The 26823-nt window shown below is 38.0% G+C and overlaps 1 protein-coding gene across 3 annotated transcripts in view; it reads right to left on the bottom strand.

The window, feature by feature from the left end:
- FHIP1A (FHF complex subunit HOOK interacting protein 1A) overlaps positions 1-26823 on the bottom strand; it is a 252070-nt gene that overhangs the window by 190044 nt on the left and 35203 nt on the right. For 2 of the 3 annotated variants that reach the window (XM_019025602.4, XM_055385532.2), the window contains exon 2: positions 17350-17457. The exons of the other annotated variant lie outside the window; for it this stretch is intronic. The gene's annotated coding sequence lies outside the window, so the exon portion shown is untranslated. The remainder of the gene's footprint in view (positions 1-17349; positions 17458-26823) is intronic. 3 annotated transcript variants of the gene reach the window in all.

The raw sequence follows: 26823 nt of genomic DNA, 5'->3' as shown, positions 1-26823 counted from the left end.
ATATGTATTTCTTAACCCTACATATGTCCAGTGTCCGTCCAGACAAAGGAGTATACAACTGCAAAACACCCATCAAGTTATGGCTTCTCACAATTCGCAGCTGCAAAAATGTGGAACCAACCCAAATGCCCATCGATCAATGAGAAGATAAAGAAACTGTGGTATATATGCCATGGAACACTACACAGCCATAAAAAGGAATGAATGAATGGCATTCGCAGCAATCTGGATGAGACTGGAGAATATTATTCTAAGTTAAGTAACCCAGGAATGGAAAAACAAACATTGTATGTTCTCAATCATAAGTAGGAGCTAAGCTATGATAATGCAAAGGCATAAGAATGACACAAGGGACTTTGGGGACTCAGGGGGAACGGGTGGGAAGAGGGTAAGGGATAAAAGACTACAAATTGGGTGCAGTATATACTGTTCAGGTGATGGGTGCACCAAAATCTCACAAATCACCACTAAAGAACTTACTCATGTAACCAAACACCACCTGATCCCCAATAACGTATGGAAATAAAATTTTAAAAAAAATCTCCCATGTGTTTACCATATTGTGAGCACTCATTTGGACTAACAAACATTTCTAAAAAGATCTTAGATTAAAAACTATGAAACATAGGCAACAAATAAAAATTAGAATATAAATTTTCTTTTAGAAGTTATGGCTTCTAGGTCTGCTGATTGGCATGCTGTTGAAATTATAATTTACCTTCCTTATTTAGATGTAAAGAGATTTCACAATACTAGGTTCCACCATAGGAAGAAGAGATTCAGAGTGCTGTTTTGGTGGTTTTTTCTTTTTTTTTTTTTTTTTTTTTTCCTTATTGGAAAAAATACGCTAAAGTTTAAAAAAAAAAAAAAAAGTAACAATTCCAAGAGAGATCCAGAGTTAAAAGGAACTTTGAGGAAATCTAGGGAACTGCTTTGCTTCAGGCTCCCTCCTATCCTATCTTGAATCTATTATGTTTCCAAGAAATGTAAAGACCACCACACAGGTTGGAGGACTGATTGTAAATGGCCCTGGAGTTCCTGAACCAAGCACTTGTCCCTCATCTATATGCATTCATTGATCCCCAGATACTAAGATTCCCCTCAGATTGAAACAACAAAGAATCTCATTCAACTAAAAATGTGATCTTTGGTATTGTGCTCCAATTTGGAAAGGTCAAGTCCACGCCAGCCAGCATTGTAGGCAATTAGCTAACATCACACCTACTGTCTCTGCCCTACAAATTAAAATCCTGGAGCAAAAATACAATAAGGCCACAGTCCAAAGAAAGGAAAATGAAAACTTCAGTAGAAGGATGCAAAGGGCAAAGATATTATTATTGATTACCCAGTCTAAACTCATAATACTGACATCAATGACTAGAAGAATACAGAGCTTTCACATGATCTGTCAGGTTTCACTAGCTAGACTGCAAGACGGCAGGGCAGAAACCCTCTTCTCTTTATCCTCATTGTATTATACAAACCCTAAAATTAATACCGATATTTTGTATGTCCCCAAGAAACTGTCTGAATGACATTAATATGTATATTCCTCATAAAAAGATGAAGTCATTTGTTCAGAGTTCACTGTCACAATCAAACCTCTAACTTGGCAGCAGAAAGAAAAACCACCCACACTCCACTAATACCTTTTTTACTGACCCAATAGCAGGGAACTGAAATAAACGACCAACATCTATTCAGTGACCCCACTGAAGTAAAAGAGGAATTCATGTCTGAACAAGAATATTTATAAGAAGTTTTCTAAGCACAAATATTCCTTTTGGAAAATGCTCTGGCCCCAAGCCTCAACAGAAACTCCTTTTCTATGACAGCCTGCCTTAACACACAGCATCTGTTTATTGACTAAATCATAGACATAACACATTTGCAAAGTAAAAATAAATTAAATATCTATACACACAGCTTTCTTTTCTACACTATTAGTCAAAAAGCACAAGTGTAATATGCTGAGGCACTAACCTCTGGCTTAAAGACAAATGGAATTACCATACTACTCTACCACACATTGTTTAAAAATGCAGAGCACAATTCTTGAGTTAATTTGTCACTTGGAAAAATCACTGTGCTTTTATGATGAGAATTCATTTATGAGAAGCTCTTAGCACAGTTTTCCCCTTAACCTTCTCAATTTATCTTACATTTGCTACTCTTCCACAGCAAACTTTTATGTGCAATTTTAAGGCTGTGTAATGTAAGTTACAAGGGCACTAGTCTTTGAAACTCAAAGAACAATCTAATGAAAATGAGGTGATGCCACCAGCTGGCAATGATTTGCCATCTCCTGACCTGACATCCTAAAATATATGATTGAACAGGATTTTGAAAGGTATCTGTGGAAGGCAAAAGAAGAGGGGTTTTATTTGACTGTGAAATGGGGAAATTATATCTATATCTAAGTTTTGTTTTAAAGAAAAATACGGAAAAGCAAAAAAGAAATCCACAATTTTAAAATTATCCATTTCCTTTAGAGACAATAATGATTTAATGTGCCAGTAAACAGTCTTTTAGACATAATGAACTTTTGAGAATTTTCTAGGCATCATTCAAGCATATTTGGAAGCAACCAGAACGTCAGTGTAGTGGGAGTGTCCAAAGCTTTTATGTGATGGGTAAACCTAGTTTTTAGTGATGTCATCACCTGTAAGCCTTAGTGTCATCACCTGTAAAAATAGGGCTAATATCCTCCTGCTCTATATGTCTCACAGTATCAAACTTTAAAAAGAAGCTATACCTGAAATTACTGGATAAGCTGGAAAGCACTATCCAAATGCATTACTATTGTTGATGGCAACAAGTATGCACTGTTCTCAAACACCAAAAACAGAAAAGCAAGATTGCACAAGTATAGAACCAGTCTTACTTGACTTAATGTATACAGTAATGCCTGAGTAGACAAGACAAGCTAAAATAGGATTGTGAAATTTAAACCAAAAGGTCTTCCAGTTCAAATGGCTGCAAATCTTGTGAACACTTCTTAAAACTATTATCCAAAAGCAACTAAAGCAATGGTAAATCAGCTTTTTTGAGGGAAGAGGGTGAAAGGCAATAGAGCCTTTTCAGAATCTCATGAAGACTACTGACCTTCCACTCACAAAAAGTATAACCACATATTCAAGCAAAGCTTATTTTTCTGCTATCGGGGTGGTTCTTGGGATCCCAGGCTAGGAATCCCTCACTGCAGGAAACTGAATAACTGCCTAGTGAATCATAAAGACACAGAGAACAGGAACAGGTTTATAATGATAACAAAGTACCCCAGATAAGATGATCATGATTACATAGGTGCTGCCCTTAGGAAACCCTCCATCAGACCTTCACAGTACACAGGCGGCTGAAAGGTCTATAATTCCCAAGTTACCTTAGCAGTATTCAGACAAATGAGGCCCTGGTAAGTTAAGCAGAAAATCACTTCCTTTGATAAATGACCAGGCTTCCAACTAAGGTAACATCTAAAACTTAGTGTACATACACATCCAGTGGCTACTTTAGAATGTCTACAGAAATGGGGCGTGGGGTGGCAATCTAATTGGAAGTCCAACCTGGGGTATTAGTTTTGAAGCTAAAGTTGCCTGACACTTCACGTAAGAGTGAAAAAAATACTGAGTTTCCATAGCAAAGCAAGAAGAATGCTAATAGAAAGGGGATGCAGGGTTAAGGCACCCCAGGCCAGCCTTTGGCATTGCCACTGGATTCACTGACACCAGTGGTTCTCAAACTGTAACATGCAACAGAATCACCCAAAAAGTTTATTAAATACAAATTGCTTGGGCTCCAGCCTCAAAGTTTCTGATTCAGGAGATCTAGTCACAAATTTGTATTCTTTTTTTTTTTTTTTTTTTTTCTTTTTTTGAGATGGAGTCTCGCTCTGTCACCTAGGCTGGAGTGCAGTGGCGCAATCTCGGCTCACTGAAAGCTCTGCCTCCTGGGTTCACGCCATTCTCCTGCCTCAGCTGCCGGAGTAGCTGGGACTACAGGTGCCTGCCACCACACCCAGCTAATTTTTTTGTATTTTTAGTAGAGACGGGGTTTCACTGCGTTAGCCAGGATGGTCTCAATCTCCTGACCTCGTGATCCGCCCGCCTCGGCCTCCCCAAGTGCTGGGATTACAGGCATGAGCCAACGTGCCCGGCTTTTTTTTTTTTTTAAGTTCCGGGATACATGTGCAGAACGTGAGGGTTTGTTACATAGGTATACATGTGCCATGGTGGTTTGCTGCACCTATCAACCCATCATCCTGGTTTTAAGCCCTGCATGCATTAGGTATTTGTCCTAATGCTCTCCCTCCCCTTGCCCTCCACCCCCTGACAGGTCCTGGTGTGTGTTGTTCCCCTCCCTGTGTCCATGTGTTCTCACTGTTCAACACCCACTTATAATTAAGAACACGTGGTGTTTGATTTTCTGTTCCTGTGTTAGTTTGCTGAGGATGATGGCTTCCAGCTTCATCCATGTCCCTGCAAAGGACATGATCTCATTCTTTTTTATGGTTGCATAGTATTCCATGGTGTATATGTACTACATTTTCTTTTCTTTATCCAGTCCATCACTGATGGGTGTTTGGGTTAGTTCCATGTCTTTGCTATTGTAAACAGTGCTGGAGTAAACGTATGTGTGCATGTATCTTTACAGTAGAGTGATTTATAATCCTTTGAGTATATACCCAGTAATGGGATTGCTGGGTCAAATGGTATTTCTGGTTCTAGATCCTTGAGGAATCACCACACTGTCTTCCACAATGGTTGAACTAATTTACATTCCCATCGACAGTGTAAAAGTGTTCCTATTTCTCCACAGCCTCACCAGCAACTGTTGTTTCTTGACTTTTTAATAATCACCATTCTGACTGGCATGAGATGTTATCTCACTGTGGTTTTGATTTGCATTTCTCTAACGATCAGTGATGTTGAGCTTTTTTCATATGCTTCTTGGCCACATAAATGTCTTCTTTTGAGAAGTGTCTGTTCATATCCTTTGCCCACTTTTTGACAGGGCTGTTTTTTCTTGTAAATTTATTTAAGTTCCTTTTAGATTCTGAATACTAGACCTTTGTCAGATGAGTAGACTGCAAAAATTTTCTCCCATTCTGTAGGTTGCCTGCTCACTCTGATGCCAGTTTCTTTTGCTTCGCAGAAGCTCTTTAGTTTAATTACATTCCATTTCTCAATTTTGGCTTTTGTTGCAATTGCTTTTGGTGTTTTCATCATGAAGTCTGCCCAGGCCTATGTCCTGAACGGTATTGCCTAGGTTTTCTTCTAGGGTTTTTATGGTTTTGGGTTTTACATTTAAGTCTTTAATCCATCTTGAGTTAATTTTTTTATAAGGTGTAAGGAAAGGGTCCAGTTTCAGTTTTCTGCATGTGGCTAGCCAGTTTTCCCAGCACCATTTATTAAGTAGGGGATCTTTTCCCCATTGCTTGTTTTAGTCAGGTTTGTCAAAGATCAGATTGTTGTAGATGTGTGGCATTATTTCTGAGGTCTCTGTTCTGTTCCATTGGTCTATATGTCTGTTTTGGTACCAGTACTGTGCTGTTTTGGTTACTGTAGCCTTGTAGTATACTTTGAGGTCAGGTAGTGTGATGCCTCCAGTTTTGTTCTTTTTGCTTAGGATTGTCTTGGCTATATGAGCTCATTTTTGGTTCCATATGAAATTTAAAGTAGTTTTTCTAATTCTGTGAAGAAAGTCAAGGGTAGTTTGATGGGAATAGCACTGAATCTATAAATTACTTTGGGCAGTATGGTCATTTTCATGATATTGATTCTTCCTATCCATGAGCATGGAACGTTTTTCCATTTGTTTGTGTCCTCTCTGATTTCCTTGAGCAGTGGTTTGTAGTTCTCCTTGAAGAGTTCCTTCACGTCCCTTGTAAGTTGTATTCCTAGCTATTTTATTCTCTTTGTAGCAATTGTGAATGGGAGTTCACTCATGATTTGGCTCTCTGCTTGTCTATTGTTGGTGTCTACAAATGCTTGTGATTTTTGCATAATGATTTTGTATCCTGAAACTCTGCTGAAGTTGCTTACCAGCTTAAGGAGTTTTTGGGCTGAGACGATGGGGTCTTCTAAATATAGAATCATGTCATCTGCAAACAGACAATTTGACTTCCTCTCTTTCTATATGAATACCCTTTATTTCTATGTTGAATAGGAGTGGTGAGAGAGGCCATCCTTGTCTTGTGCCAGTTTTCAAAGGGAATGCTTCCAGCTTTTGCCCATTCAGTATAATATTGGATGGGTTTGTCATAGATAGCTCTTATTATTTTGAGATATGTTCCATCAATACCTAGTTTATTGAGAGTTTTTAACATGAAGGGATGTTGAATTTTATCAAAGGCCTTTTCTGCATCTACTGTGATAATCACGTGGTTTTCGTCGTTGGTTCTGTTTATGTGTGGGTTACTTTTATTGGTTTGTGTTTGTTGAACCAGCTTTGCATCCCAAGGATGAAGCCTACTTGATCGTGGTGGACAAGCTTTTTGACGTGCTGCTGGATTTGGTTTGCTAGTATTTTATTGAGGATTTTCGCATGGATATTGATCAGTGATATTAGTCTGAAGTTTTTTGTTGCTGTTGTGTCTCTGCCAGGTTTTGGTATCAGGATGATGCTGGCCTCATAAAATGAGTTAGGGAAGAGTCCCTCCTTTTTCAATTGTTTGGAATAGTTTCAGAAGGATTGGTATCAGCTCCTCTTTGTACCTCTGGTAGAATTCAGCTACAAAACTGTCTGATCCTGGGCTTTTTTTGGTTGGTAGGCTATTAATTACTGCCTCAATTTCAGAATTTGTTACTGGTCTCTTCAGGGATTCGATCTCGCTGGTTTAGTCTTGGGAGGGTGTATGTGTTCAGGAATTTATCCATTTCTTCTAGATTTTCTAGTTTATTTGCGTAGAGGTGTTTATAGTATTCTCTGATGGTAGTTTTTGTTTTTGTTTTTCTTTTAAAGAGACAGGGCCTCACTTTGTCACCCAGGCTGCAGTGCAATGGTGCGATCACAGCTCATTGCAGCCTCGGACTTCTAGGCTCAAGGGATCCTGTCTAGTAGCTGAGACTACAGGTGTGCACCACCATGCCTGGCTAATTTTTAAAACATTTTGTAGAGGCAGAGTCTCACTATGTTGCCCAGAGTGGTCTCAAATTCCTGGCCTCAAATGATCCTCACCTCAGCCTCCCAAAGTGCTGGGATTACAGCCCTGAGCCATGGCACCCAACCCCCAAGAATTTGTATTCTAACAAGTTTTGGAAGATGCCTATGCTGCTAGTCAGGGGACCACACTTTGACAATCACTGATCTATACAATTAGAGCCTATCTCATCTAGCACATTCCAATCTCTTAAGTGCTATCCAGATGCCATACTCATCATCAAATAAAAAAGTGAGTACCACTCTGTCACTCAGGTCAGCCTCTCACCTGTGGTACCTACAGTGTATGCTGGTTGGGCTGAACATTCAAGATACACAATAAGCTTCCTGATGACTGGTGAGTGTCTGTAGGTAATACACACTACAGACAAATGCAGAGGAAGAACTTGGAGCAGTTTTGTTTTAAAATTTTACCCTCAGGAAGCAATATACAAGCAAACTGGTGCTAAATGGTGCTAGAAGGATTTACTTAATATAGTAGTCCTTCCATTACTCCAGAACTATGGTCTTCAAAGTGAGGTCCACAGAGCCCCCAGATACCTTGAAGGTTGGGTTGGGTGAAGAGTGGAGAAATGATGGAGGCGTTTGGCCTTTCATCTGTGTTCCTCTCTAAACCAGGAGTTCAGCTTTCCCTGACTTACATATTGAGATAAATTATATTTTTAATGGTTTTACTATCCCTTTAGAGGGAATAAAAGGCTTAAAAACCACCAGATTTGATTACCTCTAGGAGTCTCTCCATTTCTGTGATTCTATTATAATACAACAATCACTGGCTAAATGACACATTACAGAAATAAAAATATTGCTGGGCATGGTGGTGTGTACTTATAGCCCAAGCTACTTGGAAAGGTGAGGCAGGAGGACTGCTTGAGCCCAGGAGTGGGAGTTCAAGTCCAGCCTGGGCAACACTGTGAGACCCCATTTCTTGAAAAAAGGGTAAAAAATAAGTAAATAAACAATAAAAATATCAAACTGGCTAAGGAGGCTGACAGAAGGCTATATCAGAATGAGAGGTTAGGAGTCAGATCATATTCATCTCTGGTAGGAAGATCTGGATGTCATATATAGGAGCTTCCAAATTCACCAAGGGCAGTAACCAAACCTCTCTAAATGGAACGTAAAAAATAGAAAAACTCAGTGGTAATTATCTTTATTTAATCTTGCCTGGTCTTTCAGACACCTTGCAGAAACCAGGGTATTTTCAGTCAGTGTCATGGTGATACTGTGAGACACAGAACAAAATGCCACATGGTCGGTATTGTCATCAGACAAGGCCACCTACCAAACAGTTAAAACTTTTCTTTGTGACACATAATTGGAAGCTACTGGGCAAGTTGTGCATAAAATACTAGGATCATTACTGTAGAGCACAACTGGACCACATTTAAAAGGAAAGAACAGAAGGCTGGAGGCATATGTTTTACGAGCAGCTTTAATTTATGTCACCCATAATTCTAGAGTTCAAAACCATCTGCAAGGGGCAAAGGAGGAAGTGTAATCTTCTAATTGGAAGGTCATCCATTCCTGGAATGCCAAAACTGTCTGTGATGATCAAGGTGCCCTGTCATGACACAGAAGATATGGATTCAGTATAAAACAGAAAGGATAATAAGAACCTCTTCAAAGCCACTGGCATCTCCGACATACCATCATTCTACTTTCAACCATCCCTCCCCAATGCCACCTTCTTTGGCTAGGCCATCACCAGAGGTAGGAAGAAAAGATGGTCTCAACAAGTCTATGACTTGCGATCCAGTTCCAACAGATGGCCTAAATCACTCAGCAAAACCCATCTCTTCTAAACCAAAACAGCCAGAATGTGCCCATGCTCTAGGTACCATGGCAGGGTGTTAAGTATTCATTATTTCATTCAACAAAAATATTTTCTGAGTTGCTTTGGCAATGATGAATAACACACAGTCCCAAATCTCAAGGAGCTCACAGGAGCTCTAAAAGACCTACCCTCAACCGGCCAACACTGTGAAGTCATACCTAATAATGCAGGGAACTGGATTAGAATCTAAAGTCAAACCAAGGCAGCAATTACAAATAGTAAAACTACCCTTGAAAACTCCATGTAATTCCACATAAAATACAATACTAAGCCATCTCTCAGTAAGTCCACAATGAGCCATCCAGAAAAGACTATTGTCTCTTCAGGTAAACATCAGAGAAAGTAACCGGCTTGCATTTTATGGGCCATGCTGTTCAGACCAAAATGCTCTCACTCTGAGAGGAAATTAAATCTCCCCTATAAACAGCAGGCTCACAACTCCCATCTTATGCTCACTCCAGGACTATGCTCATCATATTTCAATTGCTATTTCCTGCCTTTCTTTCTTCTTTTGGCCAGGTGCATTAGTTGAATTCCCATGAGTGAAATATGCATATATGACTCCACTGTAATATCATCATCTTAATATTTCCTCAAAGGCATGCCAAAAATTCCACCATTTCTTTGAGTTATGTAACATACTATGAATCCTTCTTTTGAATGTAAATATATAACACAGAAAGGGTTATAAATTAACCCTACACAAGAGAATGAATGATTTTACCAATTAGCTCCAGTTATCTGAAGAATCTAGTGAAACTATCTGAAGAAACTGTTCAGACAGTGAACAGGTAAGTATTGGCATGTAGAAAGAAAGCCAAGAAGGATACAGAACATGAAGTACACCCCCAGCACACTGGGTCCTGTCAGGGAACAATGTGAACCCACGGTGCATCTCAGGAAGAGGCTTAGAGGGAGCAAAATAAGGACCTTAATGATACATATTAGAATATGGTCAGTCTTACCCTCAAAATACATTTATTTTACTTTATTTTTTAGAGACAGGATCTCAGTCTGTTGCCCAGGCTGGAGTACAGTGGTATGATCACAGCTCATGGCAACCTCAACTTCTCAGCTCAAGGGGTCCTACCAACTCAGCTTCCCAAGTAGCTGGGACTATAGGCATGCACCACCATGCATGGCTAATTTTTTAATATTCTGTAGGGACAGAGTCTCCCTTGTTGCCCAGACTGGTCTCGAACTTCTGGCCTTAAACAATCCTCCTGCCTCAGCCTCCAAAAGTGTGGGATTACAGGTGTAAGCCACTGTGCCTGACCTACCCTCAATATATTACAGAGTCGATCCCATGCCCAAAGTCCTTCAGGTCAGGGATAATTCAAGAAAAAGACATGAGCCTGTTAGGTTACCCTGATCTGACTCAATTAGGTTATCCAATCACTTACACAGTCCCAACTGCTACAGTCTTCCACTTCCTTCAATGTCACACATAACTGCTGTGGCTCCACATTTCCCTGGAGGCTAATATAGCCCCTACATTCTTTTCCATTTTTAAAATTTTAAAATTTTATTTTTAATTGGCATATGATAATTATACATATCCATGGGGTGCCTAGCGATGTTTTGATACATATAATGTATAGTGATCAGATCAGTGTAATTAGCATATCCATCGTCTCAAACATTTATCATTTCTTTGTGTTGGGAACATTCAATATCCACCTTCTACCTATTTGAAACTATATTTTATTATTAACTATAATCATCCTACCATGGTATTGTCACGAGAATGAGTGCCATGCCCACCATACCTCACCTCACACTTAGGTAGGCAGCATCAACAAAATAAGCCTGACCATTTGCCAGGAAACCTGGCCCTCTCCTATCCCCAGAGATGCATGTATGTATTATTTCATCCAACAAGTTTTCTCAAAAAACATCCTGCTTCTTCCTGAACATCTCTTCACCTCCCTTTTTTTCAGTCCTCTTTCCTTTATATGGCAGAACATAGGTTCTGCTGGCTTTGCTCATGAGGAGGCTGCACACTTAACCCTTGTTTGTTCTCCATCATGCTATCATTATTTTCAGCTAGCTGGGCACACTTTCCTATTTGTCCTCTCCAGATTCCACCTTATCTTCATCTGGTTTTCTTCAACCTTCCAATTATCTCATGCTTAGCCTCTAGTTCCCTAGAAAAATAGATGGCATACTTAAATGCAAAAAGGCACAAAAGAAAATAATTTATACCAGTCAAATAAACTTCATATCCATTGCCATACAACTACACAATTTAAGCCCTATTCCATTTTCCTAAACACAAATGCTTCAGAAATCCTCCACTCTTCCACAACAGCCTTAAAATCCTTCATCTCTTCATTTCCTTCCTTCAGTGAATTCCTAATCTGCTCAGAACTCTTACCTGACCTCAGTCCATACTTATCACGATCTTAAATTCTTCAGCTGATTTTGGAAATGAAAAATTTTAAGCAGGCAATTAAAAAAGACTAGTAAATCTGTTCTTGACAGGACTAGACTTAACTCTAATGAGACAAAGTGACAACTACGTGGCCTGCTGCCAAGGTATCAGGAGCAGTTTAAGAATTAGACTCAAAATAGCCGATACAATCTGAAAGACAGAGTGACCCTCTCTATACACTTAATCTTTGCTTGGTTTGCACTGTGTGCAAGATATGAAACTTAAAATATTAAGACAACAGTTAAGGAAGAGACCATCAAATTAGGACTCAGGAAAAGGTGGTGGTGGCGGTAGGTACAACAGCAGAAACCCACTAACTAGATGTGAGTAGCTATTTTTATCTGCAGGGTATATGAAATATGTAATACATAGTTTTCCCAAATGTTGTGCTCTGAAACACTTCATTCATTTTTTTGTCCAGCCATGGGAAATAAAATGGTCACTTATTTGCTAAAATGTTTACCTCTCTCACACAAATTTAAACCTAATAACAGGAAGACCTTTAACACAGGGCCTCTAAAAGCTAATTTAAATGTAGAACATATTAAAAATTTACCCACATTTTAAATAAACAATATGTTGGTATTCACATTATCATAATAATGTATCCTCAAATATCAAAAAGAAGTGTCATTTTTCAATAGGTAGCCACAAATTCAAAAATAAATGTTTTCCTACATTGGGAGAAAATTAAACTCTTAAAAACATAAACAATCATAAGCATTCAAAATAGCAATCTAAAGATTCCCTTTATTTCATTTGTCCATAAAATTAAGAGCATCTGTCATATGATAAAAAATATATATACAAAAAGCTGAATTCCAAATGTATGCAAAAGGTCTTTCTCATTCTTGCTCTCTCTCCATCAACCTTAATAAATAGTGGTTGTTCTTGGTAGCTCTACAACAAGGGTATTAACACTTAAAGCCATTCTAGCTTCAGCCACTGTTCTGGTTTCTTGCTTCTGTCGCAAACCAACACTGAAGATAAATAACAAAGATTAATGCAGTACTACCTTGAAGAAGCAATTAAAAAGAGGCTGAAAAGCAGCAACCAAACCCCAAACCATTTGGTCTTCCACAATAGGAAGCTGAAGATAATCTCGTTTGCTAAACATAAATCACTTGAGATCTGGCCAAATTCTTAAATGATATTACAGATGGAAACGCTGCAAAGTCAGGAGCTGCTTACATAAGTATTTACTTCCAACTTTGAAAACAAACTAGACCAGTTTTTCTTGTTCCTTTTAGGAAAGTGATCATTTTAAACCAATGAAACAGTTAACAGAAGGGATTCCCTAGACCCACTCTTGCTGGACTTTTGGTCCCACCCGGACTCACTTTGAGACGTATTAGGTTTCTTGTAACTAAATTTGCTTCCTTCTCCTTCAGTATCTATTTAAAAGTCTTTAGGCAGCAGAAAGTAAACTCCATCAATCAATCTTACCTTCTTATATATTTTTGTAGTATATTCACTTTTTTTCAGGAACAAAAGTCAAGATATACCCCTGTAATACTTTTTGTGCACGTGTGTGTATATATATATACTTTAAAAAAAAATTCTCTTTAGGGCTCTGTGAGGTTTACCCAAGCAGCCCTCTCACAGAGGCCGCTGTGTTTCCCAGGGTTTACGTTCACATGCAGCTGGTTATACGAACAGATTGGCTTTACTTTTCATTTCCTTGTGTTAAAGTCACTTAGAGAAGGTTTGAGAACTACAAGGTATAACAAGTCACTTGTTCGTCTAAAGGTGCTATGTTAACAGCAAATATTTTGGTGGTGCTGGTTGGTTCAACAACCAAAAGTTTGTGAGGATACTTTCTCTATGACCCTTTTTCTGCTAAATATTACAGGAAATGCCAGTGATCCTGATAGAGATCCACTATGCCCAAGAAAAGCGACTCTGTGGTGTGTGAGTAGGAGCCGACTAAGATAAGCCAAACAAAAGACAGTCCCTTGCGCCCAGACTAAAACCTCATTCAGTTTTAAAGTGTACTGCAACAAGAAGCCCTGGATTAAATGTCAACCCCATACATTTTAGTTATTTATTCTACAGTTCTAGATATTCCCACATACACAGTTAAGGACAGCCAGGGTACAAAATATTCCAGTAGACCTTACTCAAATCTGCCAAAACCTACATTAAAAGCTCCTACTAAACTTCCATTTAGTCTGATTTTCCCCTCCTATATGCTGCACAGACACCCCCACCCCCAAACCCACACACATCTTCTGCACCTCACAGGAACTATTACTTTCTTTACCCTCTACCAAAGAAATCACTTCCCAAAGTACCTGGTGAAGACTTTTCTAGAGCCTGTTCACACCACAGCAGACCTGGCTAGGCTGTTTCCTCCTCCTTATAGGACCAAGAACACTGCCCCTTTTTCCAGGCCTGGCTTCTTCCCCCAAGGCCACTAAACTGGTTGGTGCCAACACTCTGAGTAGCTTAACCACTGACTATTTTCTTCCAAGTGCAATTCAAAGTTCTGTGGCCTAAAAGCAAAACACATCACAGAGCTCATGATTCTGAGTTAGACAAACCTGGCTTTCACTCTGCTACTTATGATCTCTGTGACATGGGCAAAGAACCTCTCTAAGCCTCAGTTTCATCTCTAAGGTGGGGATAATAATAACATTTACCTTTACTGTGAAGACAGAATAAGATAGCACATGTGCCTGGCACATAGTAAGTGCTCAATAAATGTTAGCTATTTTTACAATCATTATCATTACATGACTACTCTACTACCATTATTACTACAGCGACCATAAACCGGTAGGCTTCAAGCCAAATCTGGATTTCCTGTTTGGCCATCAAAATATATTTCTGTTTTTGTTTTATTTTAATTACCTTTGGAGACAGAAGTATTTTCCAGTCTGTCATAGTTCTTACCATTCCTCCCTAGAAACTTATATTCATATTATACTACCTGCCTGGCCTCTGAGTTTGTGATCCCCACCCCTCCAAAAAAGGTCTCAGAGATACCTAAAAAGGGGGCGGAAGGGGAGTTAAATCAAAGACATTATAGAACTAGGGCAGCCAGACAGTATACTAAAAAACACCTTTTTAAAAAACACAGAAAGGAGCCACTAATTTCCAAAAAGGTTAAGATTTCTCAATCAGTCAAAAGACATATATGTGACAGGTGGAGGGAAAAGGAATAAACTCTACTTTGCAGTTTTACAGTCAGTAATAAGTTCTGGAACATGGAGAATTTGTGAGGTTCTTCTAAAACACAAAACCCCTCTCTCCCTTTCCTGGTAGGGCACAAAACGGATAGACCAAATAGAATAATTTCAGATTCAGAAAGCACACTTCCAGGGCCAGGGCTCTTCCCTACATGCAGAAGGCCACTGTTCAGGCAATTTCCTGTTCCAAATGCACCTGTCAGTGGTCAAGGGCTTAAATTCACCTAATAGCTTCACATATATCAGAAACTTTAAGTTGTCCGACATTTCATATTTTTCTATTCTTACTTAGCCCACACACGTTTTCCATTAATGATAAAAGGACATAACTAATAATTCAGAAACACATACCTTCTTAACATACATCATTTATGGGGAAAAAAACTGTTAAAATTACCAAAAAAGCCCCACTGTAAGACCATAAAGATATTTACCTATTACAGAGATTCATTGATATGAGAAAACTAAACAACTATAACTCTCTAATTTATTAGAAAATTTCCTTCTGTCATTCCCAGAAGTCTATCCATTGAAAAGATCCTCTTTAAAATAATGTCATTAGCTTTCAAATACTCTAAAATAATCACAATACTGTAAAATAAAAACAAATAGGTTTTTTTCAAGCTATACAAAAATTTTTCGAAATAACTGCAAAGTAAAAGGTAGACAGGGCCAAAATTATTGTCACAATAACCAATACAACAATCTCATATGAATCCAACTCATTATTTTTATGGAATCTGTTTACCCTCTGCTCTGGGAATCCAATGTAAATGCAATCAAAATCATTTACATTGAAAAAAAAATTAAGGGCATAACAATAGTTATTTCTAAGTGGCCAGATTATAGATGATTTATTTTTCTTTTGTGTGTTATGTGTATGTTTTCTAAGTCTTCTGCTCTATAAAAGTTACACTTTCATTATGAGATTTTAAATGTTTATATATTTTAACAATACTGTATGTAACCATGATTGGTAGATCAGGGTACATTTCCAAAGTGCCCTTAAGAAGTCCCATAAGGAGTCAGAAGTAAATGTGCAGAAAGTAGCTCTCTACTTGGTTTTCCTCATTTGCTTTCCCTTCATTTCATCTTCCGAGAGGTTTAATGCCCAACTCTCCTCACTTGAGTTCCACAGCACTCCAGCTCTGTACCACACAATGAAATCCTTAGTCCTTTCCACCACCAGCTGGCCCTGTCTTTTACTTTGCATTTATTTTGAAAAAATTTTGTAAACCTTGAAAAAAGCCCATTTGTTTTCATTTTAGAGTACTGAAAGCTGATGTTATTTTAAAAAGAACCTTTTCAATGGATAGACTTTTGGGAATGACAGAAGGTGATGGAGATTTTCTAATAAATTAGAGAGTTATGGTTGTTTAATTTTATCATGTCAATAAATCTCTGTAATAGATAAATATCTTTACAGTCCTACAGTGGGTTTTTTTTGGTGCCTTAACGGCTTTTTTTTCCATAGATGATGTATGTTAAGAAGGTATGTGTTTCTGAATTATCAGTTATGTCCTTTTATCACTAATGGAAAACCTGTGTGGGCAAAGTTAGAACAGGAAAATATTAAATTTTTCTATTCTGTTCTCTAGTGCTCAGTGCTTCCATCTAATATTCCAGACTGCTTTCAACAGGAACTGTGTTTTATATGCTTTATATACTTCAACAGAGCTTAATGTAGCTCTCAACAAACAGCAGACTCCTGGTATCTATTTGTTAAACATAAACAAAACAACTAATCAATCAATTAATTAACAGTAAAGTAAACCCAGCTCTCTGCCTCTTTGCCTTTAGAAGCAGTGCTGTATTCTGTGTAATAACAAAGACTGAAATGTGGTCCCACTGACCAAGATCAGGACCACTGATGGAAGGCTTTCAGAAAATACCCACAGCACTGAAGGAAGAAGCGGCATCTTCCTGAACCGGCTCTGAACTTCCAAAATATGAGGAAAAGACATGGGGGCGGGCACACCTCAAGAAAGTAATGAAATTGACTCCTAGTCCTTCCATGGCTCCTTTGGAAAGGCACGTAGTGCTAGCTCTAGACTCCTAATCCAGCCTCACTATTACAAAGAGAATTAAACCAGCAAACAGTAGGAGGCAGGAGTAGCTGATCCCTGCTGAGGGATGACCTGCCCTCCTTTAATGACAGCAGTGGTCATCTCAGTTTACAAAGCCTATAAAGCACTGGCAAGGTTTTTAGAGTTCTTACACAAGATGCTATTATTACAGTGACACTGAAGACTGGCTAACAATAGAGGAAACATCCTTATATTCTTTGGCTTTGATAGCTTTAATTATATTTTCTGTGAATTCTCAAACCAGTAAGTGTACAAACTGCATGAAGAAAAATATAAGTTGTGTGTGTAAAATTAATTTTACTAAGCCTCATGATGCTACTGTTGGTCCTTAACGTTGTGAACTTGTAATTGTTAAACTAAGCAGCTTCAGAGTCAAATCATCATCTATACAAATCAGAGTTCAGAATGGCAAAATGTGGGGAAGGGTTTCTGGATTTGCCCTCCCAATAAGATCTGGTATCTCTGTTCCAAACCACAGTGAAGAATGATTTTTGTTTTGCCAGCGTAAGCCACCAAGAATTGCAACTGGGGTATGGGGAAATCCACATAAGGGGCCAAGGAAAATTAACATTAAGCCACATAATCTTTTCCATTTTCACACACAAGCTAAAAGTTAAGGAACGTATTTATAAATATTCCTACCTCAACTTCTTTGACGCTAACGTTCCAGGAAGTTATAACGAAACATTCATAGTCAAACCTTGAGTTCTCATGATTTCAAAAATGTCCTTCAACACCCAAGTGTATCACCTGGAAAAAAAAAAAAAAAAAAAGTCCTTCAGAAAAACACCTGTGCATCTCCCAGACCTTTTGTGTTTTATTATAATCTCTGCTTCGGATTTCTAAGGCCTAATTTGCCTCAACCTTGCTCTGTTTTCTTCATTGGACTGGAAGTTTTAGGGACATGCGTGTTTTAAACAAACACAGCTATAAACACTTAGGAATATAAAAATTTTACATTGAGGAAAAAAAGTAACAAACTTACTAGCCTCTTTAGTTCTGCAAAAGAGCTATTTCAGAGTCTCTGTAGTGGAAAATGCCTGCATTTTGGCATAGCTTGTTCTGTGTCATACAAGCAGACCCAAAGTTACCTATAGGAACAGTCTTTGGCCCAAACAGGGAGGAAAAGAAATGGCTGCCTGTCTTTCACACCAATAACTCCAATGGCTCCTGATGTGCCTCCAATGTGATATGCCTAAATCAATAGGTATATGAATGCCATATCACAACCCTTTAAGAATCAACTCTCTGTCTTAATCCAGTGATAATTAAAAACCCATATTTTAACACCACTTTTCCATAATAAAATCAAAAGGACACTGTATTATACCTGAAAGCTGTGATGCCCAGTAATATCACTTCTAGGAAATGTATATTATGTACATTCCTATGGGAAAAAATTATGTAAAAAATGTTTATTCATCACAGCATTACCTGTAATAACGAATATTTGGTTTTTAAAAAGTGTCCCATAAGGAAGTGGCTAAATATATTATTATATATTCATAGGATGAAATACTATGAAAAATTATAAATCATGCTTTTTGGTGTTTTTGTTTTGTTTTGTTTTTGTTTTTGAGATGGAGTTTCGCTCTTGCTGCCCTGGCTAGAGTGCAATGGTGCTATCTCGGCTCACCGCAACCTCCGCCTCCCAGTTCAAAAACCGCAACCTCTGCCTCCCAGTTCAAGTGATTCTCCAGCCTCAGCCTCCCCAGTAGCTGGGATTACAGGTATGCGCCACCACACATTTGTATTTTTAGTAGAGACGGGGTTTCTCCATGTTGGTCGAGCTGGTCTCGAACTCCCGACCTCAGGTGATCCGAAATCAGGTTTTTAAAATAAGAATAATATCAACTCAGCATTTATAATATCTCATGCCTGTTCTGAATACTTTACACGCATTAATAAGTTTGTTGCATGTGTTACATGAATTTAATGCATACAATAAACTTGTACGGTGAGTATATTATCATTATCTCCATTATTATCCCTATTGTAGATGACAAAATAAGGCACTGAGAGGTTAAATGACTTGTCCAAGATTGCATAGCTAAGTGGCAAAGCTTGTAGAATATTTAATGGTATGGAAAAATGCTTATATCATAATAGCAAATGAAAAATTAAAACTATGGGCCAGGTGCAGTGGCTCATGCCTGTAATCCCAGCATTTTGGGAGGCCAAGGCGGGCAGATCACTTGAGGTCAGGAGATTGAGATCAGCCTGGCCAACATGGTGAAACGCTGTCTCTACTAAAAATAAAAATTAGCCAGGCATGGTGGAAGGCGCCTGTAATCCAGCTACTCAGGAGGCTGAGACAAGAGAATCGCTTGAACCCAGGAGGTGGAGGTTGCAGTGAGCCGAGATCACACCACTGTACTCCAGTCTGGGCAACAGAGCAAGACTCCATCTCAAAAAAAAAAAAAATTATGTCCAGTATAGGCCTAATTTTATAAAATATCAATGTATGTTTGTGTGTGTGTGTGTGTGTGTGTGTGTGTATATATATATATGTTTCAATGTCTGCAGACATAGGAAAAGGTAAATATTAGAAATAAATATGCCAAAATTTAATGGTGGCTATCTCTAGATGATGGCATTACAGTGTTTAATATATACTTTCTCTATATCCAAGATGTTCTAGAATATAAATGTATCTTTTTTTTTTTTTGAGACAGAGTCTCATTCCGTCACCCAGGCTGGAGTACAGTGGCACCAATCTCTGCTCACTGCAACCTCTGCCTACTGGGTTCAAGCAATTCTCATGCCTCATTTTCCCAAGTAGCTGGGACTACAGGCATGAGCCACCATACTCAGCTAGTTTATATATACATCTATATACATATATAGACAGATACAGATATGGATATTTATTTATTTATTTTAGTAGAGACAGGGTTTCACCATCTTGGCCAGGCTGCTCTCATACTTTTGGCCTCAACTGATCCACCCACCTGAGCCTCCCAAAGTGCTGGAATTACAGGTGTGAACCACCACGCCAGCCTGATGTATCACTTTTATAACCAGAAAAATTTACATTTAAAAAACTAAATGCTTAATTAAACTCTGGAGGTAAAGTGTTCATATCTCCTTTCACTAAGGTGTCCATATTTTCCAAGCACAGACATTTTTATCTGCCAGAATACAGAGCACTAAAAACCAGAGCATTTTTCAAATGAGCATTGACAGAAGGTAACATCTTCAAGTTTTACGTTTGATAAAATCTCCTTTGAGAACCATGTTAATGAGTCTAATCTACTGATTTTCAGAAAGCTTACTAATAACAGAATCCTTGTTGAGGTTTAACTTGAAAAATACATCTAATTGCAGCCAGGCGTGGTGGCTCACGCCTGCAATTCTAACACTTTGGGAGGCCAAGGCAAGAGGATCGCTTGAGCTCCAGAGTTTAAGACCAACCTAGGCAGCGTAAGGAGACCATATCTCTACAAAAAAATTTTAAAAATCAGCTGAGCATGGTGGTGCGTGTGTGGTCCCAGCTACTTGGAAGGCTGAGGTGGGAAGATCTCTTGGGCCCAGGAGGTCAAGGCTGTAATGAGCCGTGAGAGTGCCATGGCACTTCAGCCTGGGCAACAGATAGAGCAAAACCCTGTTTCAAAAAAAAAGAAAGAAAGAAAAAGAAAAAAGAAAAACACACGCAACTGAAAAAAAGCACTTTATTATAAAAATGTCATCAAATACTATTTGAAAAAAATTTACTGGAAATAGAGCTTTAAATTCATGTGTCCCCTGCTAATTTCAGAAAATAATCATTCAACCGTGGGTTGGTCAAAGGATCAGTAGGAAGAAACTGACCTCGTATCATCTACTTCCGTAGTTCTTGGTGTGCTTTCATAGTTCAATACACAAAGATATGGGGGAACTAGAACATTTTAGAAAGAAGGAATAGCACAGCAAAGACCCAAAGGCCAGGAAGCACAGATAATTCATTAGATTCTATCTTTCATGTAGAACTGTATTTAAAATGTCTCAGCACTCCTTATACCAAAATGAACTCCTGCTTGCTCAAGATTTGAGTGTTAAAATAAAAGGAATTATAAAAACATTAGAAAACATAGATGACCCAATCACCAGGAACCATAAAAGGCTAATGCATTTGACTAAGTAAAAGTGTAAAGCAAAAATAAATAAAGTTGAAAGGTAACCTGGGAAAAATATCTATAGTACATAATGAAAGTTTTATTAACCTAAAAAGAGCATTTAAAAATCAATAAGAAAAAGATGAAAACCCCCAAAAACTATAGGCAAAGGGTACAAATACAGAAAAAGAAAGACAAACAGCCAATAGTTATATAAAAAGACACTGAGTCTCATTCTTAATTTAAAATAATGAAGATTGGCCAGGCGCAGTGGCTCACATCGGTAATCCCAACACTCTGGGAGGCCGAGCAGGGTGGATCACTTGAGGCCAGGAGTTAGAGACCAGCCTAGCCAACATGATGAAACACCATCTCTATTAAAAATACAAAAATTAGCCAAGCATGGTGGCACACACTTGTAATCTCAACTACTTGGGAGGCTGAGGTGGGAGGATCACTTGAACCCGGGAGTCAGAAGTTGCAGTGAGCTGAGATTGCACCACTGCACTCCAGCCTGGGGGACAGAGCGAAACTCTGTCTCAAAAAAAAAAAAGACGAGATAAAGAAAGAAAATTAACAAAGATCAAAACACCACTGAAACATTTGTCATTCATATGTACAAATATTAAAAGTTGTTGAAGGTGTGCGTAAAGAGAAAAATCTTAAAGACATTTGTTGCAACAATTTTGGAGGGCAAATTGGCCTATCAGAGTATTGGCCTAACAGTGGTATTACTCAGCAATATCACTGATAGTAATTTACCCTATATATACAGTCGTGTAAGCATACCAAGATATACAGACAAGAATGTTCACTGCAGCATGGTTTACAGAAGTCAAATAAACAAATACACAATCCAAATTTACATTAGAAGAGAATAGATTAAATAAATAACGGTATATCCATAAACTAGAACACAATTCACCCCTTAAAAAGTATATGGTCTATACTTCTTAGTCTATAGTGTATATGTGCTAAGAAAAAATATCGAAAAGATATTATTAAATGGAAACAGCTTTATAGTTATGCTCTTATTTGAGTGAAATGAAACAGTATAAATAAGAATGTATAAAAAAACTACTAGGCTGAGGCTAGACATTTCAGTTTTACTTTTTATTTTATACATTTCTTCACGTTTGACCTTTTTGCAATGTATAAGCATTGCTTTTATTAAAATAAGTTTTTTCAAATAATACTTCTTGGATTCCATATCACCAGTCAACAAACTTAAACATTTTAAACTTTTATGAAATGTGTGCTCATGACAATCCCTGTCAACACCATCAAAGTACATCTTATTTGTAAAATTTTAAATTTGAGGGAATTTTTGAGTAAAGATGTCAAGGTATTCAATATTTAAGGCTGATAAAACTTAAGATTTCTAAACTCAGAGAAAAAAAGGAACATGCAAATCTATTATTTAAAAAATCATCACAGAAAAACTCAAGTTTAAAAAAATACATTGTAAACCTTCACGGATTGTCATTTCATCAAAAGCAAAATACGAGTTTGTGGCATTATTTAACACCATCCCAACACACCCCAGGACACATGCTGCCTCTAGAGTTAAGAATGATTAGAAGCAGAAACTTTGTATAGACAGACAAGTATTAAGATGCCACCTCCTTGGGGAAAGGATGGGAGAGGGGAGGATGGGGAAAAGTTGGTAGAGGGGAAAAAGGTTACAGTTAGACAGGAGGAATAAGTTCTGTGTTCTATTGCACAGTGGGGTGACTATGGTTAACAGTAAGGTATTTCATATTACAAAATAGGAGAGAGGTTTTTGAATGTTCTCACCACAAAGAAATGATAAATGCATGAGGTGATGAATATGCTAACTACCCTAATTTGAACATTATACAATGTATACATGTATTGAAATATCAAGTTGTACCCCATATATATGTATAATTATAATGTGTCAATTAAAAAAATTTTAATTTTAAGATGCCACCTCCAACACTCACTAACTTGCTTAATTCTGAGCAAGCTACTTCACTTCTCCATACCTCAGTTTCCTCATGTGCAACTGAGGTTACAAATACTGCCTGCCTCAAAAGATTGTAGTGAAAATAAACATATAAAATATGCTCAGTACTATACCAGGCACAAAATAAGCACATCATGTATTCATTCATTCAGTTAGTTATGCAATCATTATTTTTGAGCTTACTATGTATCAGGCATCATACTAGAATGCTATGGAGATACTAAAAAGACCATCACCATCCCTGCTCAAGTTTACAGTCTAGTTGAAAAGGTAGACACTAAAAACATACAAAATGTATCATTAGAAACTGTGGTAAATGTTATGAAAGAATATAACTGGGCACCATGAGACAGACTAACCAGAAAGACCTAACTAAAAAACCAAGAAACTGGAACTCCTGTGCACTGTTGAAAGGAATGTAAAATAGTACAGCCAGTAAGGAAAACAGTATGGCAGTTCCTCAAAAAATTAAAGATAGAACTTCCATATGATCCAGCAATTCTAAACTCCTGGGTATTAAATACATACCCAAAAGAAGTGAAAGTGGGGACTCATAAAGATATTTGTGCACCCATGTTCATAGCATTCACAACACCCAAAAACTAGAAGAAACCCAAGTGCCCATCGATAGATGATAAACAAAATATGGAATATACACATACACTGGAGTATTCAGCATCAAGAAGGAAGAAAATTCTGACACATGTTAAACCACGGATGACCTTTGAGGATGTTATGCTAAGTGAAATAAGCCAGTCACAAAAGGACAAATACAGTATGATTCTAGTCTAGAGGTACCTAGAGTAGTCTAATTCATGGAGAAGTAGAATTGTGGTTGCCAGGAGCCAGAGGCCAAGGGGGATAATGGAGAATTACTGTTTAATGGGTAGAGTTTCAGATTAGCAAGATGAAAACAGTTCTGGAGATGGATGGTGGTGATGGTTGTACAACAATGTGAGCCTACTTTATGCGACTGAACTGTATGCTTAAAAACTGTTAAAATGCTCATTTGTGTTATGTATTATATTAGTTTCCCAGGCTGCCATAACAGAAAAACATAGACTGGGTGGCTTAAATAACATAAATTTATTTTCTCAAAATTCTGAAGGCTAGGCCAGGTGCAGAGGTTCACACCTGTAATCCCAGCACTTTCAGAGGCTAAGACGGGAGGGTCACTTGAGGCCAGGAGCTCAAGAGCAGCCTGGCCAACATGGTGAAATGCCATCTCTACTAAAAAAAAAAAAACAAAAAAATTAGCCAGGTGTGTTGTTGTACACCTGTAGTCCCAGCTACTCCAGAGGCTGAGGCATGAGAATTGCTTGAACCTGGGAGGTGGAGGTTGCAGTGAGCTGAGATTGTGCCATTGCACTCCAGCCTGGGCTACAGAGCAAGACTCTGTCTCAAAAACAAACAAACAAAATTCTGGAAGCTAGAAGTCCAAGATCGAGGTGCAGGCAAGGTTGGTTTCTCCTGAGGTTTCTCTCCTTGGCTTGCAGATGGCTGTCTTCTCACTATAACTTCACATGGTCTTCCTTTGTACCTGTCTGTGTCTGTATTTCCTCTTCTTATAAGGATACCAGTTGTATCAAATGAAGGGCCACCCTCATGACCTCCTTTTAACTTAATTACCTCTTTAAATAACCCCCATTTTCAAATACAATCACATTCTGAGGTATTGGGGGTTAGGCCTTCAACATATGAATTTTGAGTGGGCACAATTCAGCCCATAAAATGTATATTTCACTACAATTTTTTAAAAATAAACAATATAAATGGTAGTGGGCAGAGGGTGAAGATCAACATATGGGAAGGTTCTAAGTCAGGAAAAGTATGGTGATTCGAGGAAATGAAAGAAGACCTGTGTGGCTGCAGCACAGGGGAAGTGATAGCTAATACTTTGAGCAGAAGTGAAATGAAAATGCATTCCTTGAAAAACGTTCCAAATGTTTACAAAAACTCTGAGAACACGTAAGCCTTCCAAAAAGAACAGTCATGAGAAGGACCAAGCAGCTATGTAAAAGACGTATTGCTAGTTACCATACATCAATACCTTGAATTAACATTTGGAAGACCTCTCTGCATTCAAAAACAGACAAACTATTTCAGAGTTCATTTTCACACTTTTGTTACAGTCCTAAGAAGTCTTCCAAAGAGTATCTTTTAAAATAAATTACTAATGTGGTGAAATACACAAAGAGTTGCCATTTTAGCCATTTTATTAAGTTTTTACCCATAGAAATATCACCACTTAACAGAAAATATCCCTTAAGTTAACTTCAGGGTAAATCATTAAATGGAAAAAAGAATGGTTACTAATTAATGTTATAATTTTATTAAAGCCAACTTACTTTTCTATTAAATTTCATAAATGTGTTAACTACAGAATCAAGAAAAATACTACAGCTCTCATAAGTCTGGATCAGCATTCACAACCCATCTCCTCAAGTGCTGGCCAGCCTGTGGACTGATACCTCCAAAACAGCTATCTGTCAGCAGAGCCAGCCTCACAAGCACCAAGCACCACAAGTATCTTAAGCGTCATACACCAACTTTAATAGTGTGCACTGTAAGGAAAACGTTCTGAGTTACTGAATACAAGGATACATTCTCAATCACAATGTTTTACAACAGAGGTAACAGATTAGGAAGGTGAAGGAAAAAAAAGACTCTAAACTTTTTAAAGCACCGAAACTTCCCAATTTTGTCAAAGATTAAACCACAACCAAAAAAAAAAAAAAAAGAAAAAGAACAACACATTCATATTTACAGAAAACTGACTACTGGATATAAGCACTGCCTTTTTCTCCTGGTAAAATGAATCCTGCAAAAAAAAAAAAGGAAAAGGAAAGGGAAAAGGAAAGGAAAGGGAAGAAAGAAATCCCATGCATTATGTGTGTATATGTACAGTATATCCAGAATATATAAGGCACATCCACCAGTCTAAAAGAGGAACTAATTGGAAAGATATGGCAAAAATTTATAGAAGAGAAAGCATGAAAGGTTAGTAGCCATATGAAAATAAATCCTTAAAAATGAAAGTTAAGGCCACAATAAGGTAAATTTTAGTACACATAAATCACATCTCGATTTTAAAAACACGCAGTAAGAAACGATTCCACATCCACAGGCAAAAGATTTAAGAAGTCTGATCATACCATGTGTTGTCCAAGATGGGGAGCCACAGACAATTTCATACACTGATATACTGTATCCTGGTACAACCACTCAGGCAAGCAGTTGTCATCACCTAGTAAAACTAAACACACATATACTCTAGGAAGCAGCAATTCCACTCCTAGGTTTATATCCTAGAGAAACTCTTGCACATGTGCAACAGCGCTACCTTCATAGCAATCTTTCTCATGATTATATGATTACACAAACACAAATGTTCACCAGCAGTAGAAAGTGTGATACTGCAATATAATAACATATCATATGAAATATATATATATATTTTTTTTTTTAAGAGATGAGGTCTCTCAGGCTGGCGTGCAGAGGTGTGATCATAGGTCACTGCAGCCTCAAACTCCTAGATTCAAGCAATCCTCCTGCCTTAGCCTCCTGAATAGCTGGAACTAAAGGTGCTCATGTATTTCATAATGTAGAAGACCTACATATATATTTAGTCTTTGTCCCCTAATTCCTGGCACAGGGTTCCTAAAGCCCTTAAAATTTTCTGGGTGATGGGATAAGAGGGATGTCTTTTATTATTCATAATAAGCCCTTTTCAAACACACCTGAATTTATGTTAATGAGGTGACTCCTGGAGGATAGGGGCTGGTTGTCATCAGAATCAGTCATTTAATTAAAGGGTTGGAATTTTCATCCCTACTCCTCTACCCCCCCACCCCACCTTGCTGGGGCTACAAATGGAGTTCAATCACCAATGGCCAATGATTTAATCAATCATGCCTACTACATAAATGGAACCTTCATAAAATCCCTAAACTGCGGGGTTCAGAGAGCTTCCTGGTTGATGTACAAGAACATGTTCATATGCTGAGAGAGTGGCATATCCCAAACTCCACC

This window comes from Gorilla gorilla, chromosome 3 (genome assembly GCF_029281585.2).
Source record: "Gorilla gorilla gorilla isolate KB3781 chromosome 3, NHGRI_mGorGor1-v2.1_pri, whole genome shotgun sequence".
NCBI classification, from domain to species: Eukaryota; Metazoa; Chordata; class Mammalia; order Primates; family Hominidae; genus Gorilla; species Gorilla gorilla.
The sequence above is the reverse complement of the archived record's forward strand: the minus strand, read 5'-3'. Positions and strand labels throughout refer to the sequence as shown.